The sequence below is a fragment of the Struthio camelus genome, chromosome 5 (assembly GCF_040807025.1).
Source record: "Struthio camelus isolate bStrCam1 chromosome 5, bStrCam1.hap1, whole genome shotgun sequence".
NCBI classification, from domain to species: domain Eukaryota; kingdom Metazoa; phylum Chordata; class Aves; order Struthioniformes; family Struthionidae; genus Struthio; species Struthio camelus.
Window position 1 is genome coordinate 68,243,558 of NC_090946.1, and position 15,013 is coordinate 68,258,570.

Genomic DNA, 15,013 nt, shown 5'->3' on the forward strand with positions numbered 1-15,013 from the left:
AGTTTTCTGATAAATATTTATTTGGGAAAATTAGTATAGTAATTGGTAGTTTAAAATTTGGGAAGTGGAAGTATTAATGAAAGAACTGGGAAATAATTCACCCATGTCTGTGAATTAGGAAGCAAGCTCATAGAAAATGAGGGAGTTTTATCTGAGAAAGGCCATAGGCTTAGGCCTAAAAGTCTTTTTCAAAAAAAAAATTATACCCTGAAAAAAAACACTTTGTAGATGTGTTCTTGGATTCCAGCTTTTTGTTGCCTCTCAAAGCCTCCCACCGGATAGGTTCACTTTCCTAAATTAAACGGCTTGTCCGCTGACCAGAGCACTGCAGTCCTATATCTGGGCCTAAGACCCAAGCTGAATATTTTCTGGTCCTCAGCAGGTGTAGCCATTCTGTAGGATCTTCTTACCTCTGTGCAAGCTTGGGGTCACCAAATAATGTCATCTTGTCACCTACAGACCCATTCCTGATATTAACGTTAGCCTTTGTAAAACCTACCAGAAGATAATAATGCAGAAAACACTGGATCTAACCCTTTACCTCTTAGAAGTAGAAATGACTGTAACTACATGTAGTGAGTAGCTTACACTTACTGGATTTCCAGGTAGAATCACATGTTAAACACCCTGAGAAGCCACAGTTATGTGGAAGGGAGGTACCTATCTCGTTTCAATTTCCAGTCAAGCTTGGGCCTGCATGCCAAGAGTATAATCTATTGCTGCTTTTTAAATTTTACTCGTTATGTGAGACACTGTTAAGTCCATCTAATATCAGAACTGAGGTTTCGATTCTGTGATTCTGTAAACTTCTTCACTGTGAGGGTGACAGAGCATTGGAACAGGTTGCCCAGAGAGGTGGTGGAGTCTCCTTCGCTGGAGATATTCAAAACCCGTCTGGATGTGATCCTGGGCAATATGCTCTAGAGGACCCTGCTTGAGCAGGGAGGTTGGACTAGATGATCTCCAGAGGTCCCTTCCAACCTAAATGATTCTGTGATTCTGTGATTCTGTTTTGTAAATCAGTGGTGTATAAAGCCTGGCAGCAATAGAAAAGCTTTCATGGCATTAAAAAAAGTCTGTGGAAATCTTAATTTTAAAGAAGCACCATTTCTCTGCATAGTTTGTAGCTCAAACATTCCTGTATCTTCATGTGTTGGAAAACAGACACGGAACCTGATTAGAAGCAGGCATAATCAATAAAAGTGAGATTGATTCCCCTCTCTTTCAGTCTCTGCTTTGTATATGAAAAGTGTACATGAGGAGATGTGACTTTGTTGTGATAATCTGATGCCTTCTGAGTACAACTGAGAACAATATATCTTTTTCTTCCTTGTATATAAATGAGATTACTAGGCTTTATTTTATCATCACTTTTCATTCAAATATTTTCTACTCCTTGTGTATTTGCAAAATTGAAGATCATTTTTGGTGTCCAACCTTTCAAACTATTGGATGCACTATTTGGAAAAAAGAAGTAGCTGATAAGGCCTTTTAGGAGGGCTGAGCTCATAGCTGGTAGCAAAAGATCCAGAGATCTCCTAGATTTGCTTTGCTATTTGGACTTTAATACTGCAATTCAGTTAATCATGAAACATCCTATGAGTCAATGCAGTAGAGTCCAGTAGATAAAGTACATGACTCTGGGACCAAGCTTTCTGGTAAGACTTGGTGAAAACCTTGTTAAAGCAACAAATCTACTAAGTATCCACACTTTGGTCCAGTGACTACACTAAGACATTAAAATGTGTTTGTACAGAACTGGAAGCCAGATCGCTCCTGGATATTCAGTTAATTGCACCCTTGGTAAAAAAATAAATAAAAACAAAACCAAAACACCCCACAGACTTTTGAGCACTGTTACCCCTAATTGCTTCTTTCTAGTTATCAAGCCTTTCCCTTCCCTTCCCTTTCCTTTCTACTACCTGTCTCCTTCCCACCTTGTTTCCCGATAAGACCTTTCATTCCTACTTTTTTCCTCTCTCTTACTCACTTCTGCTCTGATCTCTATTGCCATCTTGGAGCTGGTACATCATTCTGCCTCCTTCCGAGAGCCTTAGGAAAAAGGTGTTTTTCAGTTTTGTTCTCCTCAGGCCTTTGTATATTGAAGCAGTTGAAATACATTGCTAAAATGTGAGGGGCCAACTAGAAACTTTTACATTTATCCAGAGTTTATGGAGGAAAGTAGCTGGTTAAATGCTAACTCTAGTCTAACTCTACCAGAGGCTCAAATAATAGTTTTAATTCATATTAGGATTAAGTTCTTGCTTTTCTAACCGTTTTTTTTCCTGCTGCAGTCACCTACTGCCTCCAGTGAGATGTGCAAAAATAACAGTGATTTTTGTAGAATCCCATAAGTCCAGCATTTTGGCCATAGGTGGTAAATTATCTGGATTCACCAAAAGCTGGGAGAGCCTAAAGACAGGATAGCTAGTTCTTTGTATTGTTTTCCCTGATCTTTTCTCTATAAACTACCTCAGTGCTTATCCAGAAAATGCAGAACTCCAAACAAAGACTTCATGGACTCCATGAGACCTCGAACTCATGGAGTTTGAACACTCTCTCCTAGTGACAACAGACTGCTGTACCATGTTTAATTAAAAGTGGCAAGTAAACACTGTACAACTACTTCAAAAATGCCTGGAAGCTATCTGAAAGCTTTAGCATGTTAGAGGGGAAAATGGCCTGGTTCTATCTCCCTTTCTTGAGGGAGGGCAGTGGGTGCTGAGAGGGGGAGAAAAATAATCTTTCTGTGCTCTAGAACTGTGCTTTCTACATCTACCTGACCTTTGGGGTACTGCTGATTTTGGATTGATTAAATTTCTACTGATATCCCTTCTGTGATGTGATTATCAAAGCAATGAACTACTTGATAATTGACAGTGAGTTTGTTCAGGTGCTATTTATTTTTAATTGGTTATAACAGAGTTTGGCTGTGCTTGTGCACTTGTTTACGTTTTCTATAAATTAATGTACTGTGTGAGAGACCAAGGTAATAGCCTAAGACATTAAATCAAGTTTAGGAAAAGGCATGACCTGTTCTATGTACTAAGAGCCAAATGGCAGTCTGGTGCCAACAGTAGGGAATGACATTTATAGCATCTAATAGTTACAAAACCTTCAGATAAGCTACCCTTACCTTTCCTGGTAGGAGTCTTTCTGGAAAGGAAGATCACCTTTAAGGGACTAAAAATTGCCTAGAGGAGGTTAAGGAACTACTTATTTTCAGTTTTTAATATGAAGTAAGCACGACCTCTGTCACTTTTAAACGTTATTTAATTCTATTTGAACTATATTTAGAATATGCCTGAAGAATGCATGTAATGGGTCAATAGTTCTTTTTTTCTTTTGCTTCTTTTTCTCAGGGGAAAAATTTGGTGAATGGCAATTTAGCCTTCTCAAAATCATTGATCACTCTTCTGTATGTCACATCTACTACAGTCTGAGGGTTTACCCAGCAGTTGATTAAATCTGTTAGAGAGCTGCACTTGCTTAGCTGCCTAAGTATTGTGGTTTTAGAATTCTGTGATGAGCCTGTAATTAATCCTGTGGTGCAGCTTTGGCAATTTTCCGTACATCATTCCAAGTGGGAAAAGGTGGCAAGGTTACAGTACGGGAACATGGCTACTATTTAAGCACTTTTAGCATTTTGATAGTGAAGGGCTTATAGCACCATTTCCTACATAAATGACAGAGCTAAATATTCCTTTAGCCCTATTAACATCAAATTAAAGCCCTTTTCCTAGGAGTTAATTAGTTGATACCCCCATTGAAGTTCTAATTTATTTCCTAAGAAAAGCCTATAATTGGACATTGTTCCCACCCAGTACCCAAGAAATCACATGTACAAGTCGTCGTTTCTGTTCCAGCAGCACATATCTCTTCTCGATGTAAGTTTATTTGTATTGCAGAGCAGCCTTTAATTTCCATTTATTATGTGGTCTTTTGTGGCCTGTGTGTGCAAAGCACCACTTCACAGTCCAGAGGTGAGACCACAACTACTACACCACAAACCATCCTGGGACTGTAGTGTATCACCTCAGAGGTCAATAAACAGAGAAGAATAATAGCAATGAAGAGGAGAAGATGAAGAGAATCACCTACAAACAAAGAAAAAAAATAAATATCCAAAAGGATTTGGTGTCTGTGAGTAATGAGGAAAGGGAAAAATTGCTTGGCATACTTCAAAGAGGGATTATCAAAAATGATTTCAAGTTAGCAAAGTTATACCTATTGAAAACGTTTTCTGGTGTTGAATTCTATTATGCTATAACTCTTTACTCAGGTGAGCTATCCCACTGGCATCAGATGGAATACTTCTTTGAAAAGCCTTCTTTATATGAGTTTGCCAGCCTCTTAGGCTGTGAAATAGGCTTGCAAGAAAAGCGATGGAAGCTCCGTTACAGAAGACATTCAAAAGCAGTTTAGATGAAGCTCTGCGTGATGAACTGTGGAGAATGGTCTTGCTGTTGAAGGTGGAGGCCCTACATGATTCTCTTTCTCAGACTGTGGATCTGAGGGTAGGCCTAAACTGAGTTGGTATTGGAAGTTGTCCTACTCCTATAAAACCTCAGCCATGCTCTGACTTTGTGTCATGGTAGGAAATAATAACATCCTTTGCTCCCTGCATTGGAATTTCAGTCGTCAAAGAAATGTGGACCATGGGAGAAATGTAGCGTGCTCTCGCCAGGTTCCCAATCTGTACACAAGGTGCAGCAGGACCCTGGGGTGGGACATGGTTTGTGCAGTGCGTAATGGTATTGAGAAGGGACTGAGGATCAGATATGCCTGATGCCCCTAATTAAAGTATGAAGATATTTTATTTGATTAAAATATTAAGATATTTTATGACATATGTGAAAGACTGGTTTAATTACAGTGTGGTATTCTGAGCTTGTGAAATATCTACTGACAATTCTTATCAATAAAAGAGTCTTATGAGGGTTCAAAAGTCAGAGTTTTTTGTTTGTCTTTGTTTTTTTCCCTTCTGGTGGGCAGGAATCAAAACAGTGTTACTTTTCCCAGATTTAACTTTTTAAAGAATTTATTTCAAATCAAGTTTTGTGAAAGTAAAGATCAGAACCAATTAAAGTGCTGTGGGGTTTTTTTGGTTAACGGTTTTTGGTTTTGTTTTCGGGTTTCTTTTGGTCTTTATAGACCACATACGAATGCTGAAGATGGACACGCTGTATATCTCATTTTGACTCTCTGGGTTAATTTATCTATCTGCACCGTTTGATTGTCCAAGAACTTGCTTTTTTGTGCTATTGAAAAAGCCAAGGGCTTGAATATAGTTGCAGTTTTGCTTTGGGACTGGAAAGCAGTATTGGAGCTATATTCTGAAACCTCTCTCTCTTCCTTTCGCCAGTACAATCATTCTTTCAAAGACCCGTGTCTGGGATTAATATTTTATGCATGAAATGTTTCATGTACAGTAGTGACATAATAAGAAGAGGCATTTTATTAGTTTGTGCATGCAAGAAGAATGGATTACAGAAACAGGAAGTGTGTAAGGACTTGCCTTAAGATGCCATTTTTATTAACACCTAAGTTCATCATTTTAAGGCAAATGTGGTTCATGCTTTTCAGTTTTTTATTTCATTTTGCCAAACCCTGTCTAAAGAGGTAGCACCCCATTTATTTATGTTCTTCATGCATATCTTGCACAGAAAATAGCCCATGTGGAAAGACAGCAAACAGATAGCTGCAGCTGTTACCACTTATGCTCCAGAGCACAATTTTAGGAATTAATGGTTTCTAATCCTGAAAATAATATAGATACAGAATGGTGTTACATTCCAAACCGCCAGGCTGAAGTCCCTTGCTCTTATTTCATAAATATGTTTATAAGAGTCTGCCTTAATCTCTCAGCTGCAAGAAAAGCTTCAGAGTTCACTCTGTGTTTGAAGCTAAAGTTGTTGACCTTTGGCAACTCATCGGTAGCCAGGGAAATACACTGAAATATCTCTTGGTTGAAACATTTAAGATAATTGTAAGGCACCAGAGCTGTTGTTAGATAAAGCTCCTTCTGGTCTTACCATCTACTTCACTGACTTAAGATAAATGCAAATAGTTTTGGCACTTTTGAGGTATTGTTGAAGTGAAGAGATACAATGTGCTTGTTTGACAATTGCAGGTTATTAAAGACTATTAAATTGGTAATCCTGGGTAATGGAGGTAAATCTCTCTTCAGTAGCAGCAACAAAATAACTTTTATCTAAGATTTTGATTATTATTATTATTATTTTATGATTTAGAAAAACAATCTGCAAATTGTTCCTGACCTTAGATTTTCAAAAATCATAAAGCAAATCCCTTTTCTCTCAAGACACTAAGCAAAATATTGTTCTGTTTGACTTCTGTTATTTGAGCTTTATGGGAAGGGTATATTTTCAAAGTTTTCTTTACAATTGTATAGGTTTCACTTTTTGAAAAAATGAAAACGGAGGTATTAGCATGAGCTGTACTGTAATGAAAGCACCCAACAATATAATGGTAGAACCATGGTAATTGGATACATCACTACATAAATCTTTCATCCTTATGAATTCTAAAGCTCATCTCAAATGAATAAAGTTATTGACCACAAGTGTACAAACAGGGGGAAAGAATGGCCTGTTTTTCAGTAGTACTGGTCTGCCACAGATCCTGGCGAAAAGGAAGAGACACACTGGTGCATAGTATTTCTGAAAATCAGACTGCCATTCATATTGCATCTTGTTACCAAAGCTAGGTGACAGTGACATGCTATTGACAAATAGGATGCCTTCCAGTCCATCCTTCTCTTCATGCTACATTAGGTTTACTCTCATCAGTAACTATGTTATTAAAATAAGTGATTTCCAAGATGATAGAGAAAGAGCTACGATAGGGAGCTTGATGTAGCCGGGGTCATGCCAGTCCACTTGTTTTTGAAGACTTACATCTATCTATCTTCTTAGTTTTATCCTTCTAGTCTCTCTTTTTTTTTTTTTCTGTTGACCTTTAAAAGTAAGGAATTTGCCTATGTGCAGAATGTTTGTCTGAGCTTTTATTATCTGGGTTTGATAGAGAGAACACAGGACTATGTAATGTAGGATGTACGTGAACATCAAGCTGGAAAAATAAAAAATATTCAGCAAATATGATGATAATCCTAAGAAAAGAGTGTGTGGAAAGTGAAATCATTTTCAAGTGCAATACAGAGCTCAAGTGAGAGTATGGAAAGTGGAAGACTAAGAAGTGTATAGTAAGGAAATGGAAAGTATGTGAAACAATGGAAAAGCTGAATTGTAGAGCTGGATAATCAGTACCAAAAAATCATTCTATGACTAGGAGGAAGTTCCTGGAAAAGAAATAAAGGAGGAATAGTAACAGGCTAAGATCAGATAAGGTAGTATAAATAATATATGGGCAAGGAGAACTGTAAATTAATTGCAGAATCCAGAATTTGCCTCAGAGGAGGGTGGAGAAAATTATGAACATTGGCTGGAATGCAGGCATGAAATGATCTTGCGGCATTCACTTGACATAGTGACAGAAGGTTTTCACAGATCGTCATCTTGTCTCTCACTTACTGCAGCTCTGATGTTCAACTCTGAGAGTGACTTGGGAATCTCGTCCTAGTGACGCTCCTGTCAGCGTTACCTCCTTGCCTGGCTTCCATTTGCCTGGTATTTGTGTCTTCTAGTTTCAGCAGAACAAGGATGAGTTGCATGAAGCTGTGGTTCAGTTTAAGAGGTTCACCTTCTTAAGAGGTGAATAATCAAACCGAGGCTCAGCACTGATTTCTGCTGTTGTCCTTGGCTTTGTCCACCATGTGTTTTGCAGTTTGGATTATTTTATGAGCAAGACAGTTGCTTTACCACTTAATAACACGCACATACTATGACAGGGAGCTGTCAAGCCTTTTTAAGCATTATTAGAACCTTGCCTGAAGGAATATTTTAAATCAGATCACATTATAATCATCATGGACTTCATGTTTGTGTACTAGCTTCATATGCTCTTGCATTAGCTCATCTGAAAATACTTTTCCTTAACGCTTGTGTTTTACTCTAGAGTTCACCTTATCTACACAAATTCTTCCTGACCTCAGCCCCTTTTCATGGATTTGATGACTTGGCAACAGCTTCCGATAACTTTCGTAGAACTGTAGGTTATATTGTTCACCCACAGATAGTATCACACTGCAGTCAGGTGCAAAAAGAGGTTGCTGTGATAACTCAACAATTCTTAAAGAATGTAAGGCTAGCAGGGACTATTGTGACAGTTTAGTCTAACTTCCCACATAGCACTGATCACAGAACTTCGTGAAATGATTTCTGAGCCATGTATCTTTTAGCCAAACTGGCTGGATAATCTTGATTTAAGGATTATAGTTGAAGAGAAAACCTCCCCCATCCTGTGGCAAGATATTTCATTATTTACTTACTTTCAAAATTGGTACTTTATTTCTGCTTTGAATTTATCTAGCCACACATTCTGCCCAGGATCTGATACATTTTTGTCTTCTGATTTAGGATCTTTTTACTATCAGCAGTCTTTTCCTTGTATACATACCTATAAGGTGACCAAAGCTATCTGTTATCCTCAGTACCTTGGTATCCTTCTTGGTAAACAAAGTACTGAACAACTTAATCTCTGGTAGTAAGACAGGGTTTCCAGGCTTTGGGGCTTGAGCTGAAGCTTTTTAAACTATTAACATTTTAAAAGTCTGGCTTACAGAACTATATCTTGCTTACTTTAAACCTGTAACTCTGTTCTTTTAAGAATACCTTTTCTGATGGTGATTTTTACCTCAGAAGTCAATACTTTTCATAGAAGTAAAAGACCGTGTTAGTCTAGCAAGCACCTAAAAGCCTATGTTAGGTAGATGCAGCCTGATTTGGGATGAAAGCACTTAATGTGTTTGAGGGAGTAGATGTTTACGTGACTGCAGGAGCTGCTGATATTTCAGCGTTGTGATGAAGAGACATTAGCATCCAAAGTGCTCTCAGGCCTGTGGTGAACTTACAGGCTAATGTAAACACAGGTTTTGTCTTCAGTGCAGAAGAGAACAGGGATTTTAGAAAAGATAATAAATCTATATTTATTATTCCCTCTGCATGTATATTTATTGCTCCCTCCTTTTGGAGGCAAAGCAGTATAGTTTTTATTGAAAACTGAATAACAGGTACTGGCTATGGTGTTGATCTTGCCTAGGTACGGTGTATTAAATAGCATACCTCCCATGTCTCCACGAGGGTTTTGCTGAAGTATGTTAATTGTCTTGTGATGAAATCACCTTTTTTTTGGTAATGAAGGCAAGGGGGTAATCTTGGATGTCTTGCTAATTGCTGGAAGAAGGGAAACTGAGAGAGTGAGTGGATCCCCTGGGTTATCATCCAGGTTTCTTCCCAGTCTCTAATAATGCAGAAAGCATTTCTTCTGTTCTTGTGGATGTACTTATCTCTTAAGGTTTTTAATTTTTGTTTTTCATACTGCTGATTACGCTGAAGGGAAGGCTCCATCTTTTCTAAAAAGTAACCCCCAGCCCATAATCTCCATGTTCTGTAGTGGCAAATTATGAAGTTATACAAAATAGGACACAGTCTCGTTGATTTATAATTGCCAAATACAAAACTTCAGTCCTATTGTTGTCTTCCCTGTTATCATATCGGATGTGTTAAGGTGCATGGAGAGTCCTTAAAACCAGCGGGATTGTAATGTCCCTAGAACAGCATTTTAGTGCTTGGAGTTTTATCCTCTGAGTGTGAGGCTAAATGATCAGATGAGGAATTTGGGCAGGGAAACCTATCCCCAATTAAACTAGAAAGGGATATGACATGAAAGAAGAGGCCCCTGAAGTATGACACTCACTTCCTTATAGTTGATCTGACACAATTTGGGTCTGTTGATCTAAAACTCACCCTTTTCCACACACTGTGCAGGATGACAGATGTTCAGGGGCACCTAACATGATTAGCGTTTTTGCACTAGGAGGCAGGAAAGGATGTTATGATTTACTCATATTGTTGATTCAGTATGCTTTATTCAAAAGTTTGTAGCAAACGCTGCTGTTGCTTTTCTAAACTAATGCCTGAATTCTATGCTGTTTTTCTTTTTTTTGCTTTTTTCTTTTTTTTTTTCAATAACAGCAGTTTATTTTGGCTGAGTATGAAGGGTTTCACACCTCATCTCCAAGGTTATGTCTCCAGACCATATTGTTACAAGTGGAATTACTTTTTTCACTGTCATTCGTCTGTACCTTCAGACAGTCATACAGGATAGGCCTTGTACTTAAAAAACCTCTGACTTATTATTTTCTATAAGGATGCACAAGGCAGAGAACTTTATGAGGGCAGTAGAAATATAAATAGCTTACCAATACAGGGCAGTTAGGTGTTTTGGTTCCACAGTAATTGTCTGAGGACCAACCTTGAATTTCAAGTAGGTTTTGTATTCCATTGTGAATATTTCAGATACTTCTAAGAGACAGCCAGAATCCATAAAGGTCATGTACAATTGTTGATTCTGTGTCACTCGTCACAAAACAGCCAGCTGCTAAGACCCTCTTATGACCAGCATTACCTGACAGCTCAGATGATAGTTTTCGGAGGGTGAAGTAGGAAGCAAAGGAAGATCAGTACCACGATGACACCAATGTTGCCAAGTGTCAGAAGGCCTCTCGGAGACATCCCCCTTTTCTCTGTCCTCCACAGCACCAACCCACAGCTCATATGAAGTTAACCAGTGCATGATAGGAAAGCTCTTGTACCACATGACTGCAGCCCGGATACCCCATCTCCATCAACTCAGCTGTCTGTTATGCTGACACCTCCATTTCCCTTTGTCTCTTGTGTAGATTCACTCTTTTCCTCTGCTGCAGAGGTTTATGTCCTGAGGAACAGGAAGAATAAATCGTCGTCATCATTAACTTCTGAACAAATGAAAACACTCAAAAATTGATGGCAAACCAAGAATAAACTGAAACAAAGCCAGCAAGCCATGCTTGGGATAGAATATGCCACCAAAAATGCTCTTGACACATTATACTACCTGTATATGTTACAATAAGAAGATGCTTTTTACTTTGGAGGTAACATAAATTCTGTGTGTTAACACGCAGTCTGCCAAGGCTAACACTGCTTTTATTTAAATACTGACCTGAATGCACCATACAGCCAAAGTACGTTAATGGCATATAAATCATTGCTGTAGCTGCCATAACCTATTTCTTCTTTCTCTTTTCTAACACTGTGAAAGTTTTGTTTCATTTCTCCCCTTCCCTTGAATAAATGCTGTTTTCTAGTGCACAGCTCGAAGCTACCTTTTTATTGCCAGTTCCAGGCCTATGGTACCTGGAGTTAATCGCCCTTCAGCTACATATTGTTAACTGTGATGTGCCTGCTTACCTATAAAGGAGGAAAAGGCTCCTTCTTTATCCTGGAAAATAAGATATATTCTACAGAATTGCTGGGATGGGGGGAAGTCGTTGTTGAAAGAAGGGGACTACAGCTTTTTTTTATTAGTATTATAAAGAAATCCTTACTCCATTGAGAGTGCATGCCGCAATGCGAGGGAATGTAACGTTTCCTGTGCTATCAAGACATTATTTGCAGCTTGTTTAATGAACTCAATTTCATTTTATCTGTACTTTGTATGTAGATAAAGAAACAAATAAAAGCAGAAAAATAGGAGATTTTTCAGGCACCATTTTTTGGGGAGGGGAAAAATGATATAGCAGTCTCGACCACAGATATCTTGGTCACATTGTCAGGATGGACAGCTCGGTCTGTCATTCATTGCCCATGGCAGTGAATTGGGACAGGAGTTGTTGATATGACACTAAACAGAGAATTACATTTTTCTAGACTGTATGGAAAACATAGATGTATTCTTGTTCGCTCTGCCTCTGAACAGGAGAACAATGCTGATAGGAGCCCACTACTTTAAATCTTTGTTGGCTATTCACAGCACTGACAATAGAAGGCAGTTGTGAACTGGCAAAAAAAAAAAAAATCCGACTCAAAATGACAGTAAACCATTTGGCACACACTGAACAGAAAGCAGGCTGGTGTTATTCAAATAGTGGCTGAATTCCTAAGCAGCCATCAGATTTGGGCAGGGGGAGGGGAGGTTAGAGTGATTGTGGGGTATCCCATTTTCCCTCTTTCCCCAGTTTGACTTCAGTTTTTTGGACACCAGTGCAATAAATTGAAAACTCATTACATTTAAAAAGAAGTCATGATTGCTCAGTGCTATGCTTCAAACAAGCGGAAATCCCTGAAAAGAGCCCTGCCTCTGCTCAAGGAATGGGCATCTAGCAATATTGCACATATAAAGAACAACTATTTAATTTAATTTAATTTTTTTAAATATAAACCCAATAACCATGACACATGCCAAGACCACTAGCTAGAGACCACTAGCTATGAGAACAGAGAAGTGAGGCTGCCATCCAGTTTGGAGGATTGCATATTTTTGTGTGTACACAGACAAGTGGTCGTGAAAACGAGTTTTCAAAAATCCTGATATGGCTATTTAGAAATACTTGTATAGAAACTTTATAACCCTGATATATTCAGCTTCTAGCCTGTTCCTGTGGATCTCATTGGAGGAGGCTCTTCCTCCTATTTAGGGCTTAATTTCTTCAAGATGCTGTCCCACTTTTTTGGTTTTTTATTCCCATTAGCCTTTTGACTATAGCTCCTCTCTCCAGAAGTTGTCCAGTGCAGAAAACTTGCAGAGAGCTTGGGCTTGTTGGAGCAAGCACTGTATTAATGTGGTTGCTGGCTGCAGGGAGGCTCAGCATGACTGAGCATTTGTCTGGGTTTCTGTTGCTGTAATTCCACAGCTTCTGTAATACTTCTTGGGCCTTGGAGATAAGAGGAAAAAAACAAGGGTTACAGCAAGGAAAAATCCTCCTTCTGCTTTTAGAAGTGCAGTAAAAACAGAGATGGGAGCAGAATCAGATCTTGTTACAGTAAGGTTTGTCTACAGCTTCCTGAGAAATCTCTCAGGGGTGGCACATACATTTTTGGCATTCAGTGGGTTGGATTTGTTGGAGGTAGCTTCCAGCCTGATAGTAAGAGCTGTGGGCAGCTAAAAGCAACATGCTCACCTTCCGCGGAGATGTCGCATTACCAGAGACACAGTTGCTATGTGGTTAGGGTTGGGGCTTCCCCTTCCCTTAATATCAAGTAATTCTTATGGTACAAGTAGATTTAACTTAAGGGCCTAGCCAGTGGTTGTGCTGAAATTAGGATGAAACCCTACAAGGGGACCAATTTCATTGTTGGAGAGGTTTTTGAGCTGAGAGCTCTGAGGGAGACACTATGGCTCCATGAAGGCTATGTGTGGCGACAGTTTCCTTCCTTTAGTGACAACAGGTCTTTCTCCCCCATCTAAATTCTTAAAAGTGACAGTGTCAGAAACTGACTTTCTGTATATATCAGCCTATGCAACCACACTTGTCCAAACCTAGGAGCTAATTTAGTCTCTTGACACTTTGTCCCTGCGGCAACTGAGGAACCGCTATGTTGACCTGTGTGCAAACAGAACTCGTGTATGCTGTGGAAGTGGCTAAGATGGGAGGCTGGGGATGGATTTACCTGGAGAGAGTGAGTCAAAGCAAGCTGGAGTATCTATTGGTGTCACTTAGCGTGCTGAGCGTCCCTCTGCTCATGCAACGCAGGAGAGGTCCCTGTGTCCCCATCAGCAGTGTATGCTTCTGACTGCAGAGCTAGTGCGTATCTTCCTACAAGTGATTTACTGGAAGCTGAGAGACAGCCAGCTAGTAAAACTGATGGAGTTTTGCGATTGCTAAAAATCTGGCAAAAGAAAAATAAACCTCTAACAATATCTATGCATAAGAAAATAATGTAGCATAAAAAAAAAACAAAACAAAACAAAACAAAGCTATTGTGTGTAAAAGCTGTCCTGCAAAACCTGTCCTTGCTGAAGCAGTTTTGCTGCTCAACTTCTCGTCTGTAATATCTGGAGAGCTCCCAGAAAACACTGTGTCTTCACAGAATGCGACACATGTACCTTTTGCTTTCTTGCACATCTAACAAGAAACTCTGTCTTTCTGAGCTGCTGTTTGGAAGTGCAGAAGTTCTTCCATTGAGCATTTGCAAAGGACAAGCAGAGTTCTCTATCACTTCTGAGGCTTTTCCTGAGTCACTGAAGGGGAGCAAAGCTGGTGATGGCGTGCTGGATGTCTTACACTGGTATTCTCAGTAGCACAAGCCTTCAGAGGCTTCTAGTATGCTGTGCTGTCATGGTAAGGGTTAAGTTAACTGTGAGATTTGGAGTCAAGGAGGACTGTTCTCCTTGAGGATGGGATTGGAAAATCCCTTGTGTATTTCTTTTGACTCGTGCAATGTAATCTTTTATGTACCAGTCCTATAAAAACTTCATGGTGAAACAACCATAAGAATGAAACTTGTGGAAGCAGGAATTTCTCTGGAATGGGCCTGTGGAATTCATGTTTTCAATGTTCTTTGGTATTAGCATCACAGTTATGTTATGTGACCTGTGACAATTTTTGCACTTCTGCAGCTGCAGTGAGAATAGTTTGGAAAACTTGACAGTCTCTGTAGGACATGGAAGCTTTTTACTGTGCCATTCTCCCCTTAAACTGAGGTTCTTGAGCCTCACTACAGTATTAGAAACAGAAAGAACAGACTAGAGGAAATGTGTGTATATTCCTAGATATTGAGGTGACAGATGTGTTATTAATACTTTGATGGTGGCCACAACTTTGGGTCTGGGGAGGGAGGTTTCAATACAGAGAGATGCAGATTATTGTCTTTGATCGAAATAACAAATTCTGAATAATATTGAAAATACTTATATGAGCAAAATGGTGCGTGAAATGTGGAAAAGGATTCTGAGAAGCCTCTTCCAGAGATAAATTCGAGAAATAAAACTACTTTTTAGGATCTAGATAATACAGTATTTGAGAGGCTTAACTCAGTTCTACAACTGTTTGTAGCTTGTATACATGTTAAAGGCTGAGACTGCAGGTGATTTTTTTTTCCCCTTGAAAGAA